We start from the raw sequence: 13,108 nt of genomic DNA, 5'->3' as shown, positions 1-13,108 counted from the left end.
TCGGTCCCAGTGAGAAGACACCATACTGTGCCGTGAAGGCACCATTCGCTGGAACAAGGACCCGCCGTGAAGCACATTGAGAAAGGAGAGGAAAAGGTTGGGATGGTCCACGAATGTGCACCTGTATTCCTTCCCTACACGGGGCTCCAAATGCTCCTGAAGATATCCCAAAAGAGTTCCGGGAACCCTATGTCCACCGACATATCCACCCATACCGATCTATCCACCCAACAGTAAGCCTGTGGGCTTAGCCAACACTCTCCCGTGTATTTCCCGCTCGCCTTGCCTTGCTCTCTCCACCAGGATCCAAACGAATCCACCCCTCACCTAAGTAGCTTGATGTCCCCTGGATTTGCCTAAGGCACTTTCCAAACTCTCCACACACAGCAGACAAGCAGGACACAACCCAAGGAGGCGCCATCAACGTCGCCGAAATCCCGGGGACAGTGGCCCATTTGATTTCCCCCGACCATCAGGGCAAACCTGAACTATATCCCACCTCCCAAGCTGAACATGACATAGACGCATGGCCTGGCCAGGACTCCTTCTCTGACCGTGAGCGCAGAGACTTCTGTTTCCTTGCGGGAACAAGGCAACGACCTGAGCTTGAGGGTGGCCTGTAGATCTCAATGGCAAGCCAGAGGAGTACCAGTGGCTCACGCTTCCTTTCGCACCCGCACGCTGACCGCGGCAGGGGATAGCAGTTCTGGCTAGACTCAGGTGCCCAGAGACGTCCAGTTGTCCTTAGCCTTCCCACGTAGATGGACATCCCAGGCTCCTTTCCACATGGCTCTTTCTGCACGAGAAGCCCGCCACCCTCCACTTGAACAATGTTGCTGCGCACGCCCACAGTAGCAAATGCAACATGGACCTCTCCCTAATTTTCCTTTGGGAGCCACGTGCTGGACCTCAGTTAGGATGAGAAGACGGTAGGTATTGCTCATTCATTTTGTTTAGATTTCCAAGGAATGCATTTATGGGAGTCCTCACTGATCCACGCTCCTGCTCAAAGGCTGGACGTGCAAAGTCGCGGACTGTCAGCAAGCTCAATCCTCTCAGCAGTAGGGAGCGGCCAGACTCGAGCCACGGGGCAGGAAGTGCACCCACGTCTCAGGGCATCAGAGCTCGGGTGCCCCAGGAAGAGCCCAGAATGTGACGGTGTAGTCTCGCGGCACAAGTCCCCGTGGCCAAACTTCTAGGTTTCTTCAAAGAAGTTCCGTTTACCCCCACAAGGTTTCTACCAGGAACCTTGTCGAGCCAGAGGCGATGCCCTTGGATCACACAGAAAGCTATTGGCATTGGAGATATTCCAATGCCCAAACTGGCAGGGCAAACCCTTGCAGCAACTGGGTTACTTGCCCTGGCGCCTTGTATTTTCGCCCCCAGGCCCGTCAGTGACATGACCGCGGAGAAACCTGAGACCCATTCATTTGTTCAGAGTTCCAAGCAGTGCATTTATGGGAGTCATCATCAATCCACCTGCTCAAAGGCTGCACGTTTAAAGTCACAGGCTCCAGGGCGGGGCAGCCACCGATCTCAATCATGTCAGCAGTCAGGAGTGGCCAGAGGCGACCCACGGGGCTGCAAATGGAGCTAAGGATCATGGCATCAGATCTGGGGTTCCCCTGCAAGAGCCAAGAAGGTGAGGGTGTAGTCTCAGTGCACAAGTCCCCGTGGCCAAACATCTAGGTTTCTGCAAAGAAGTTCCACTCACCACCACAAGGTTCCTACGAGGAGCCTCAAGGACTTCACGCCAAAACCACTCTGAGACTCTTTTGCCTTGACTTGCCTCACCTTGCCGCACTCTCCTCACTTCGCCAGGTATCATGGACTATACAGAGGGCCCAATGCTGCTGCAGGTGTTTGTTCCCTGGCACTCCACCACATGCCTCAGGGTGACAGAACACAGGGATGTTTGAGAAAAGTGAACGGGCGCACAGAGGCAAAGGGTGATACCGCCCACCGATGTGTGCTATATCTCCCCTCAGCATTTCATTTGCAGTCCATCATATCTGTGTGTCCACAGCCAAACGTGAATGCATCGTGGCACAGATGCCTTCAGAGCGCACGGGCATCAGCACAAAGAGCACGGCCGTCCATCATCCCCCCGGTATGGGCCTTGAACGTTCCTGCCTGAGCCACCTCCCCGCCGACACAGCATAAGGATGTCATCCTGAACTGCTGAGACACCCTCAGGGGAACTGGGATTACTCAGCGTAAAAGCCACTGCCCTCTGGGGAACCAAACCACTCCTGGCGCATACGCTTCCACACAATGGATTCACCCTCAAGGGGAAATGTGGTCCCTGAGATCTTCCACAAGGGAACGGCCCTTGGCCAAATGGGACGACCTCCAACAAAAGCCGCTTGTAGGGACCAGTGACAAAACGCACCAGAGAAACTCCTGGACTGAACAATGGAGATTCACCTGCAGCCATACTTCCTGGCCTGCTGCCAAGACTGGCCACCAACACTTGGCCCACGCACAAAGCTAATGGCATCAGAATCATTCCGACGCCCAACGTGGCGGGGCAAACACTTGCAGCAATTGTGTAACTTGCAGTGGTGTCTGGTACTTTCACCCTCATCAGTGGCGTGACATTGGGGAAACCCTGAGGCCCAGGTCCTCTACAAGCAACTTGTTACCCACAGCCATGCAACGACAGAACTCAGACAACAGCCTAGACACTTGAACCGGTATGACTTCTGTAGCCTGTGGCCAGGCTCGCCGGTTACCACAGTCTCGATGCACCAGCGGGTGGCAGGAAAAATGACACCCACACCACACATCCTCTCCTGCCCTTAAACCTGCAGCTTTTCCTTGGCAGCCAACTCCCTTGTTTCTGCACGGTTGCACCCAATGACCTCCGGGTAGAGCTCCAATCCTCAGGGAACGCTATGTGGGCTGGGTATAGAATCGATGCCTGGCTGTCCTCAGGAACACCTTCACATCTTCAACACAGGGGGAACGTGGTCAGACAGGGACAAAACACCCCAAGGCCTCCAAATCGGCCCCCATGAGGAGACACCATACTGTGCCATGAAGGCAACCATTCGCTGGCACAAGAACCCGCCATGAAGCAAATCGACCAAGGAGAGGAAAGAGGCGGGACAGTCCACAAATGTGCTCCCGTATTCCCTCCCTACACGTGCCTCCAGATGCTCCTGAGGGAATCCCAAATGTGTTCCGGGAACCCCATGGCCACCGTCGATCTATCCACCCACCAGTAAACCTGTGGGCTTAGCCAGCCATCTCACGTGTCTCTTTCACTCGCCTTGCCTTACTCTCTCTCCACCGGGATCCCAACGTGTCACGGCAAGATGCCAGAGCCACCCCTCACCAAAGAAGCTTGCCGTGACCAAGTTTGACTAAGGCATTTTCCAGCCCCTTCACACAGCACACACAAGCAGGACACAACCCGAGGAGGAGCCATCAGATTGGCCAAACTCCCAGGAACAGTGGCCCATTTGATTTCTCCCCTCAGCAGGAGAAACCTAAACTGCATCTGGTCTCCCAAGCAGAACATGACAAAGAAGCCTGCCCTAGGCCTGGAATCCTGTTCTGACCCTGAGCCTACAGACTTCTGTTTCTTTGAGGCCACAAGGCAATGACCAGCAGGTGGGGGCAGCCTGTAGAACTCAAGTGCAGGTGGCAGGACGAGCAATGGCTCACGCTTCCTCTCCTACCTGCATGCTGAACCGTGGCAGGGGACAGCAGTCCTGGCTAGACCAAGGAACCCAGAGACGGCACGCTGTCCCAAGCCTTCCCACCTGGATTGGCATCCCAGGCTCCTTTCCCAATGGCTCTTCTCCCCAGGAGATGACCACAACCCTCAACTTGAACAACGTGGCTGTAGACACCCACAGCCGCAAATGCAACGTGAACCTCTCCCTACTTTCCTTTGGGGAGCCACGTGCTGGACCTCAGTTCCAACGAGGAGACGGTAGGGATTTCTCACTCATTTTGTTCAGATTTCCAAGGAATGCATTTGTGGGAGTCATCATCGATCCAAGCACATGCTCAAACGGTGGACATGCAAAGTTGCAGATTCCACCATGGGACGGCCAGCGAGCTGAATCATATCAGCGTACGGAAGTGGCCAGAGCCGAGCCACGGGTCAGGAAATGCAGCCAGTTCTCAGGGCATCAAAGCTCGTGTTCCCCGAGAAAAGACCAGAAGGTGAGGGTGTAGCCCCGGTGCACACGTTCCCATCGCCAAACCTTTAGGTTTAGCAAAGAAGTGTCGCTTACCGCAACAAGGGTTAAAGCAGGATCCTCAAGGAATGCACGCCAACACCCCTCTGAGACTCCTTCGGCTGGCCTCGCCTTGCCACACCGTCCTCACTTCAACGGGTATCAGGGATTATACGGATGGCCCCAGGCTGCTGCTGGCATTCCTTCCCTGGCATTCCACCTGGCTCGGGGTGAGAGAACACACGCATGCTTGAGGAGGGTGCACAGGCGCACCGAGGGAAAGGGCGATACCACCCAGCATTGTGTGTTCTATCTCTCCTCAACATTTCATTTACTGTCCATCTTGCCTGTGTGTCCGCAGGCAAACGTGAAAGCATCGTGGCACTGGCGCCTTCAGAGCGTGCGGCCATCAGGACAAAGAGTGCCACCGACCAACAACCCCCTGGTCTCGGGCCCTGAAATTCCTCTCCTGAGCAATCTGCCCTCCATCACAGCAAAAGGATGTCTTCCTGATCCCCTGAGACACCCTCAGGACAACTGTGCCCCCTCAGCCTAAGAGCAAGTGCCCTCTATGGGAACAAACACGCGTTTGGCCCTTATGATTAAACACAGTGGACACGCCCTCAAGGGGAGAGATCTTCCATAAGGGAAGGGCCCTTGGCTGAATAAGACGACCTCCATCAAAAGCGGCTCGTAGGGACCCGTGACAAAGGGCACCTGAAGAACCCCTGGACTGATCAAGGGAGACTCACCAGCAGGCATACTTCCTGGTCTCCTGCCAAGCCAGAGGAACTTCCCTAGGACCGCAACCAAAGCTAATGGCAAGGGAGCCATTCCAATGCCCAAAATGGCGGGCCAAACACTTGTAGCAACTGGGTAACTTATCGTAGCACCTTGCACATTCGCATTCTCCCCTTCAAGGACAAGACCTTGGAGAAACCATGAGACCCAGGTCCTCCAGAACCAACGTGTCACCCACAGCCGTGCAATGAGAGAACGCACCCAACATCCTGGACCCTTGAACCGGCATGGCTTCTCTGGCTTGAAGCCATGCATGCTGGAGATCACAGGCTCGCAGCACCAGAAGGTGGCAGGACAAAATGACCCCTGCAGCACACATTCACTCCAGCCCTTAAACCTGTAGCGTTGCCTTGGCGGCCGACTCCCTTCTTTCTGCATGGTTGGGCCCAAAGACCTCCGGGAAGAGCTCCAAACCTCAGGGAATGCTATGCCGACCTGGTATAGCAATGACGCTGGGCTGTCCTAAGGAACACCTTAACATCCTCAACATAGGGGCAATGAGGCCACACAGGGACAAAACATCCCAACGGCTCCAAATCGGTCCCAGTGAGAAGACACCATACTGTGCCGTGAAGGCACCATTCGCTGGAACAAGGACCCGCCGTGAAGCACATTGAGAAAGGAGAGGAAAAGGTTGGGATGGTCCACGAATGTGCACCTGTATTCCTTCCCTACACGGGGCTCCAAATGCTCCTGAAGATATCCCAAAAGAGTTCCGGGAACCCTATGTCCACCGACATATCCACCCATACCGATCTATCCACCCAACAGTAAGCCTGTGGGCTTAGCCAACACTCTCCCGTGTATTTCCCGCTCGCCTTGCCTTGCTCTCTCCACCAGGATCCAAACGAATCCACCCCTCACCTAAGTAGCTTGATGTCCCCTGGATTTGCCTAAGGCACTTTCCAAACTCTCCACACACAGCAGACAAGCAGGACACAACCCAAGGAGGCGCCATCAACGTCGCCGAAATCCCGGGGACAGTGGCCCATTTGATTTCCCCCGACCATCAGGGCAAACCTGAACTATATCCCACCTCCCAAGCTGAACATGACATAGACGCCTGGCCTGGCCAGGACTCCTTCTCTGACCGTGAGCGCAGAGACTTCTGTTTCCTTGCGGGAACAAGGCAACGACCTGAGCTTGAGGGTGGCCTGTAGATCTCAATGGCAAGCCAGAGGAGTACCAGTGGCTCACGCTTCCTTTCGCACCCGCACGCTGACCGCGGCAGGGGATAGCAGTTCTGGCTAGACTCAGGTGCCCAGAGACGTCAAGTTGTCCTTAGCCTTCCCACGTAGATGGACATCCCAGGCTCCTTTCCACATGGCTCTTTCTGCACGAGAAGCCCGCCACCCTCCACTTGAACAATGTTGCTGCGCATGCCCACAGTAGCAAATGCAACATGGACCTCTCCCTAATTTTCCTTTGGGAGCCACGTGCTGGACCTCAGTTAGGATGAGAAGACGGTAGGTATTGCTCATTCATTTTGTTTAGATTTCCAAGGAATGCATTTATGGGAGTCCTCACTGATCCACGCTCCTGCTCAAAGGCTGGACGTGCAAAGTCGCGGACTGTCAGCAAGCTCAATCCTCTCAGCAGTAGGGAGCGGCCAGACTCGAGCCACGGGGCAGGAAGTGCACCCACGTCTCAGGGCATCAGAGCTCGGGTGCCCCAGGAAGAGCCCAGAATGTGACGGTGTAGTCTCGCGGCACAAGTCCCCGTGGCCAAACTTCTAGGTTTCTTCAAAGAAGTTCCGTTTACCCCCACAAGGTTTCTACCAGGAACCTTGTCGAGCCAGAGGCGATGCCCTTGGATCACACAGAAAGCTATTGGCATTGGAGATATTCCAATGCCCAAACTGGCAGGGCAAACCCTTGCAGCAACTGGGTTACTTGCCCTGGCGCCTTGTATTTTCGCCCCCAGGCCCGTCAGTGACATGACCGCGGAGAAACCTGAGACCCATTCATTTGTTCAGAGTTCCAAGCAGTGCATTTATGGGAGTCATCATCAATCCACCTGCTCAAAGGCTGCACGTTTAAAGTCACAGGCTCCAGGGCGGGGCAGCCACCGATCTCAATCATGTCAGCAGTCAGGAGTGGCCAGAGGCGACCCAAGGGGCTGCAAATGGAGCTAAGGATCATGGCATCAGATCTGGGGTTCCCCTGCAAGAGCCAAGAAGGTGAGGGTGTAGTCTCAGTGCACAAGTCCCCGTGGCCAAACATCTAGGTTTCTGCAAAGAAGTTCCACTCACCACCACAAGGTTCCTACGAGGAGCCTCAAGGACTTCACGCCAAAACCACTCTGAGACTCTTTTGCCTTGACTTGCCTCACCTTGCCGCACTCTCCTCACTTCGCCAGGTATCATGGACTATACAGAGGGCCCAATGCTGCTGCAGGTGTTTGTTCCCTGGCACTCCACCACATGCCTCAGGGTGACAGAACACAGGGATGTTTGAGAAAAGTGAACGGGCGCACAGAGGCAAAGGGTGATACCGCCCACCGATGTGTGCTATATCTCCCCTCAGCATTTCATTTGCAGTCCATCATATCTGTGTGTCCACAGCCAAACGTGAATGCATCGTGGCACAGATGCCTTCAGAGCGCACGGGCATCAGCACAAAGAGCACGGCCGTCCATCATCCCCCCGGTATGGGCCTTGAACGTTCCTGCCTGAGCCACCTCCCCGCCGACACAGCATAAGGATGTCATCCTGAACTGCTGAGACACCCTCAGGGGAACTGGGATTACTCAGCGTAAAAGCCACTGCCCTCTGGGGAACCAAACCACTCCTGGCGCATACGCTTCCACACAATGGATTCACCCTCAAGGGGAAATGTGGTCCCTGAGATCTTCCACAAGGGAACGGCCCTTGGCCAAATGGGACGACCTCCAACAAAAGCCGCTTGTAGGGACCAGTGACAAAACGCACCAGAGAAACTCCTGGACTGAACAATGGAGATTCACCTGCAGCCATACTTCCTGGCCTGCTGCCAAGACTGGCCACCAACACTTGGCCCACGCACAAAGCTAATGGCATCAGAATCATTCCGACGCCCAACGTGGCGGGGCAAACACTTGCAGCAATTGTGTAACTTGCAGTGGTGTCTGGTACTTTCACCCTCATCAGTGGCGTGACATTGGGGAAACCCTGAGGCCCAGGTCCTCTACAAGCAACTTGTTACCCACAGCCATGCAACGACAGAACTCAGACAACAGCCTAGACACTTGAACCGGTATGACTTCTGTAGCCTGTGGCCAGGCTCGCCGGTTACCACAGTCTCGACGCACCAGCGGGTGGCAGGAAAAATGACACCCACACCACACATCCTCTCCTGCCCTTAAACCTGCAGCTTTTCCTTGGCAGCCAACTCCCTTGTTTCTGCACGGTTGCACCCAATGACCTCCGGGTAGAGCTCCAATCCTCAGGGAACGCTATGTGGGCTGGGTATAGAATCGATGCCTGGCTGTCCTCAGGAACACCTTCACATCTTCAACACAGGGGGAACGTGGTCAGACAGGGACAAAACACCCCAAGGCCTCCAAATCGGCCCCCATGAGGAGACACCATACTGTGCCATGAAGGCAACCATTCGCTGGCACAAGAACCCGCCATGAAGCAAATCGACCAAGGAGAGGAAAGAGGCGGGACAGTCCACAAATGTGCTCCCGTATTCCCTCCCTACACGTGCCTCCAGATGCTCCTGAGGGAATCCCAAATGTGTTCCAGGAACCCCATGGCCACCGTCGATCTATCCACCCACCAGTAAACCTGTGGGCTTAGCCAGCCATCTCACGTGGCTCTTTCACTCACCTTGCCTTACTCTCTCTCCACCGGGATCCCAACGTGTCACGGCAAGATGCCAGAGCCACCCCTCACCAAAGAAGCTTGCCGTGACCAAGTTTGACTAAGGCATTTTCCAGCCCCTTCACACAGCACACACAAGCAGGACACAACCCGAGGAGGAGCCATCAGATTGGCCAAACTCCCAGGAACAGTGGCCCATTTGATTTCTCCCCTCAGCAGGAGAAACCTAAACTGCATCTGGTCTCCCAAGCAGAACATGACAAAGAAGCCTGCCCTAGGCCTGGAATCCTGTTCTGACCCTGAGCCTACAGACTTCTGTTTCTTTGAGGCCACAAGGCAATGACCAGCAGGTGGGGGCAGCCTGTAGAACTCAAGTGCAGGTGGCAGGACGAGCAATGGCTCACGCTTCCTCTCCTACCTGCATGCTGAACCGTGGCAGGGGACAGCAGTCCTGGCTAGACCAAGGAACCCAGAGACGGCACGCTGTCCCAAGCCTTCCCACCTGGATTGGCATCCCAGGCTCCTTTCCCAATGGCTCTTCTCCCCAGGAGATGACCACAACCCTCAACTTGAACAACGTGGCTGTAGACACCCACGGCCGCAAATGCAACGTGAACCTCTCCCTACTTTCCTTTGGGGAGCCACGTGCTGGACCTCAGTTCCAACGAGGAGACGGTAGGGATTTCTCACTCATTTTGTTCAGATTTCCAAGGAATGCATTTGTGGGAGTCATCATCGATCCAAGCACATGCTCAAACGGTGGACATGCAAAGTTGCAGATTCCACCATGGGACGGCCAGCGAGCTGAATCATATCAGCGTACGGAAGTGGCCAGCAGAGCCGAGCCACGGGTCAGGAAATGCAGCCAGTTCTCAGGGCATCAAAGCTCGTGTTCCCCGAGAAAAGACCAGAAGGTGAGGGTGTAGCCCCGGTGCACACGTTCCCATCGCCAAACCTTTAGGTTTAGCAAAGAAGTGTCGCTTACCGCAACAAGGGTTAAAGCAGGATCCTCAAGGAATGCACGCCAACACCCCTCTGAGACTCCTTCGGCTGGCCTCGCCTTGCCACACCGTCCTCACTTCAACGGGTATCAGGGATTATACGGATGGCCCCAGGCTGCTGCTGGCATTCCTTCCCTGGCATTCCACCTGGCTCGGGGTGAGAGAACACACGCATGCTTGAGGAGGGTGCACAGGCGCACCGAGGGAAAGGGCGATACCACCCAGCATTGTGTGTTCTATCTCTCCTCAACATTTCATTTACTGTCCATCTTGCCTGTGTGTCCGCAGGCAAACGTGAAAGCATCGTGGCACTGGCGCCTTCAGAGCGTGCGGCCATCAGGACAAAGAGTGCCACCGACCAACAACCCCCTGGTCTCGGGCCCTGAAATTCCTCTCCTGAGCAATCTGCCCTCCATCACAGCAAAAGGATGTCTTCCTGATCCCCTGAGACACCCTCAGGACAACTGTGCCCCCTCAGCCTAAGAGCAAGTGCCCTCTATGGGAACAAACACGCGTTTGGCCCTTATGATTAAACACAGTGGACACGCCCTCAAGGGGAGAGATCTTCCATAAGGGAAGGGCCCTTGGCTGAATAAGACGACCTCCATCAAAAGCGGCTCGTAGGGACCCGTGACAAAGGGCACCTGAAGAACCCCTGGACTGATCAAGGGAGACTCACCAGCAGGCATACTTCCTGGTCTCCTGCCAAGCCAGAGGAACTTCCCTAGGACCGCAACCAAAGCTAATGGCAAGGGAGCCATTCCAATGCCCAAAATGGCGGGCCAAACACTTGTAGCAACTGGGTAACTTATCGTAGCACCTTGCACATTCGCATTCTCCCCTTCAAGGACAAGACCTTGGAGAAACCATGAGACCCAGGTCCTCCAGAACCAACGTGTCACCCACAGCCGTGCAATGAGAGAACGCACCCAACATCCTGGACCCTTGAACCGGCATGGCTTCTCTGGCTTGAAGCCATGCATGCTGGAGATCACAGGCTCGCAGCACCAGAAGGTGGCAGGACAAAATGACCCCTGCAGCACACATTCACTCCAGCCCTTAAACCTGTAGCGTTGCCTTGGCGGCCGACTCCCTTCTTTCTGCATGGTTGGGCCCAAAGACCTCCGGGAAGAGCTCCAAACCTCAGGGAATGCTATGCCGACCTGGTATAGCAATGACGCTGGGCTGTCCTAAGGAACACCTTAACATCCTCAACATAGGGGCAATGAGGCCACACAGGGACAAAACATCCCAACGGCTCCAAATCGGTCCCAGTGAGAAGACACCATACTGTGCCGTGAAGGCACCATTCGCTGGAACAAGGACCCGCCGTGAAGCACATTGAGAAAGGAGAGGAAAAGGTTGGGATGGTCCACGAATGTGCACCTGTATTCCTTCCCTACACGGGGCTCCAAATGCTCCTGAAGATATCCCAAAAGAGTTCCGGGAACCCTATGTCCACCGACATATCCACCCATACCGATCTATCCACCCAACAGTAAGCCTGTGGGCTTAGCCAACACTCTCCCGTGTATTTCCCGCTCGCCTTGCCTTGCTCTCTCCACCAGGATCCAAACGAATCCACCCCTCACCTAAGTAGCTTGATGTCCCCTGGATTTGCCTAAGGCACTTTCCAAACTCTCCACACACAGCAGACAGGCAGGACACAACCCAAGGAGGCGCCATCAACGTCGCCGAAATCCCGGGGACAGTGGCCCATTTGATTTCCCCCGACCATCAGGGCAAACCTGAACTATATCCCACCTCCCAAGCTGAACATGACATAGACGCCTGGCCTGGCCAGGACTCCTTCTCTGACCGTGAGCGCAGAGACTTCTGTTTCCTTGCGGGAACAAGGCAACGACCTGAGCTTGAGGGTGGCCTGTAGATCTCAATGGCAAGCCAGAGGAGTACCAGTGGCTCACGCTTCCTTTCGCACCCGCACGCTGACCGCGGCAGGGGATAGCAGTTCTGGCTAGACTCAGGTGCCCAGAGACGTCAAGTTGTCCTTAGCCTTCCCACGTAGATGGACATCCCAGGCTCCTTTCCACATGGCTCTTTCTGCACGAGAAGCCCGCCACCCTCAACTTGAACAATGTTGCTGCGCATGCCCACAGTAGCAAATGCAACATGGACCTCTCCCTAATTTTCCTTTGGGAGCCACGTGCTGGACCTCAGTTAGGATGAGAAGACGGTAGGTATTGCTCATTCATTTTGTTTAGATTTCCAAGGAATGCATTTATGGGAGTCATCACTGATCCATGCTCCTGCTCAAAGGCTGGACGTGCAAAGTCGCGGACTGTCAGCAAGCTCAATCCTCTCAGCAGTAGGGAGCGGCCAGACTCGAGCCACGGGGCAGGAAGTGCACCCACGTCTCAGGGCATCGGAGCTCGGGTGCCCCAGGAAGAGCCCAGAATGTGACGGTGTAGTCTCGCGGTACAAGTCCCCATGGCCAAATTTCTAGGTTTCTTCAAAGAAGTTCCGTTTACCCCCACAAGGTTTCTACCAGGAACCTTGTCGAGCCAGAGGCGATGCCCTTGGATCACACAGAAAGCTATTGGCATTGGAGATATTCCAATGCCCAAACTGGCAGGGCAAACCCTTGCAGCAACTGGGTTACTTGCCCTGGGGCCTTGTATTTTCGCCCCCAGGCCCGTCAGTGACATGACCGCGGAGAAACCTGAGACCCATTCATTTGTTCAGAGTTCCAAGCAGTGCATTTATGGGAGTCATCATCAATCCACCTGCTCAAAGGCTGCACGTTCAAAGTCGCAGGCTCCACCACGAGGCAGCCACCGATCTCAATCATGTCAGCAGTAAGGAGTGGCCAGAGGCGACCCACGGGGCTGCAAATGGAGGTAAGGATCATGGCATCAGATCTGGGGTTCCCCTGCAAGAGCCAAGAAGGTGAGGGTGTAGTCTCAGTGCACAAGTCCCCGTGGCCAAACATCTAGGTTTCTGCAAAGAAGTTCCACTCACCACCACAAGGTTCCTACGAGGAGCCTCAAGGACTTCACGCCAAAACCACGCTGAGACTCTTTTGCCTTGACTTGCCTCACCTTGCCGCACTCTCCTCACTTCGCCAGGTATCATGGACTATACAGAGGGCCCAATGCTGCTGCAGGTGTTTGTTCCCTGGCACTCCACCACATGCCTCAGGGTGACAGAACACAGGGATGTTTGAGAAAAGTGAACGGGCGCACAGAGGCAAAGGGTGATACCGCCCACCGATGTGCGCTATATCTCCCCTCAACATTTCATTTGCAGTCCATCATGTCTGTGTGTCCACAGCCAAACGTGAATGCATC

At 55.0% G+C, this 13,108-nt stretch overlaps 8 non-coding genes across 8 annotated transcripts; all 8 read right to left on the bottom strand.

Moving 5' to 3' along the window:
- Positions 1–904: 904 nt before the first annotated feature.
- On the bottom strand, positions 905–996 carry LOC132360870 (small nucleolar RNA SNORD116). The gene has a single exon (XR_009501190.1). It is a non-coding gene; the product is annotated as a small nucleolar RNA SNORD116 (small nucleolar RNA).
- A 389-nt stretch (positions 997–1,385) lies between these two features.
- LOC132361321 (small nucleolar RNA SNORD116) lies at positions 1,386–1,477 on the bottom strand. The gene has a single exon (XR_009501626.1). It is a non-coding gene; the product is annotated as a small nucleolar RNA SNORD116 (small nucleolar RNA).
- A 2,441-nt stretch (positions 1,478–3,918) lies between these two features.
- LOC132361608 (small nucleolar RNA SNORD116) lies at positions 3,919–4,010 on the bottom strand. The gene has a single exon (XR_009501883.1). It is a non-coding gene; the product is annotated as a small nucleolar RNA SNORD116 (small nucleolar RNA).
- A 2,425-nt stretch (positions 4,011–6,435) lies between these two features.
- LOC132360869 (small nucleolar RNA SNORD116) lies at positions 6,436–6,527 on the bottom strand. The gene has a single exon (XR_009501189.1). It is a non-coding gene; the product is annotated as a small nucleolar RNA SNORD116 (small nucleolar RNA).
- Positions 6,528–6,916: 389 nt separating this feature from the next.
- Positions 6,917–7,008, bottom strand: LOC132361320 (small nucleolar RNA SNORD116). The gene has a single exon (XR_009501625.1). It is a non-coding gene; the product is annotated as a small nucleolar RNA SNORD116 (small nucleolar RNA).
- A 2,441-nt stretch (positions 7,009–9,449) lies between these two features.
- Positions 9,450–9,541, bottom strand: LOC132361606 (small nucleolar RNA SNORD116). The gene has a single exon (XR_009501882.1). It is a non-coding gene; the product is annotated as a small nucleolar RNA SNORD116 (small nucleolar RNA).
- Positions 9,542–11,969: 2,428 nt separating this feature from the next.
- LOC132361870 (small nucleolar RNA SNORD116) lies at positions 11,970–12,061 on the bottom strand. The gene has a single exon (XR_009502135.1). It is a non-coding gene; the product is annotated as a small nucleolar RNA SNORD116 (small nucleolar RNA).
- A 389-nt stretch (positions 12,062–12,450) lies between these two features.
- On the bottom strand, positions 12,451–12,542 carry LOC132361319 (small nucleolar RNA SNORD116). The gene has a single exon (XR_009501624.1). It is a non-coding gene; the product is annotated as a small nucleolar RNA SNORD116 (small nucleolar RNA).
- Between the last annotated feature and the right edge of the window lie 566 nt (positions 12,543–13,108).

Source organism: Balaenoptera ricei, chromosome 2 (genome assembly GCF_028023285.1).
Source record: "Balaenoptera ricei isolate mBalRic1 chromosome 2, mBalRic1.hap2, whole genome shotgun sequence".
Taxonomy (NCBI): domain Eukaryota; kingdom Metazoa; phylum Chordata; class Mammalia; order Artiodactyla; family Balaenopteridae; genus Balaenoptera; species Balaenoptera ricei.
The sequence above is the reverse complement of the archived record's forward strand: the minus strand, read 5'-3'. Positions and strand labels throughout refer to the sequence as shown.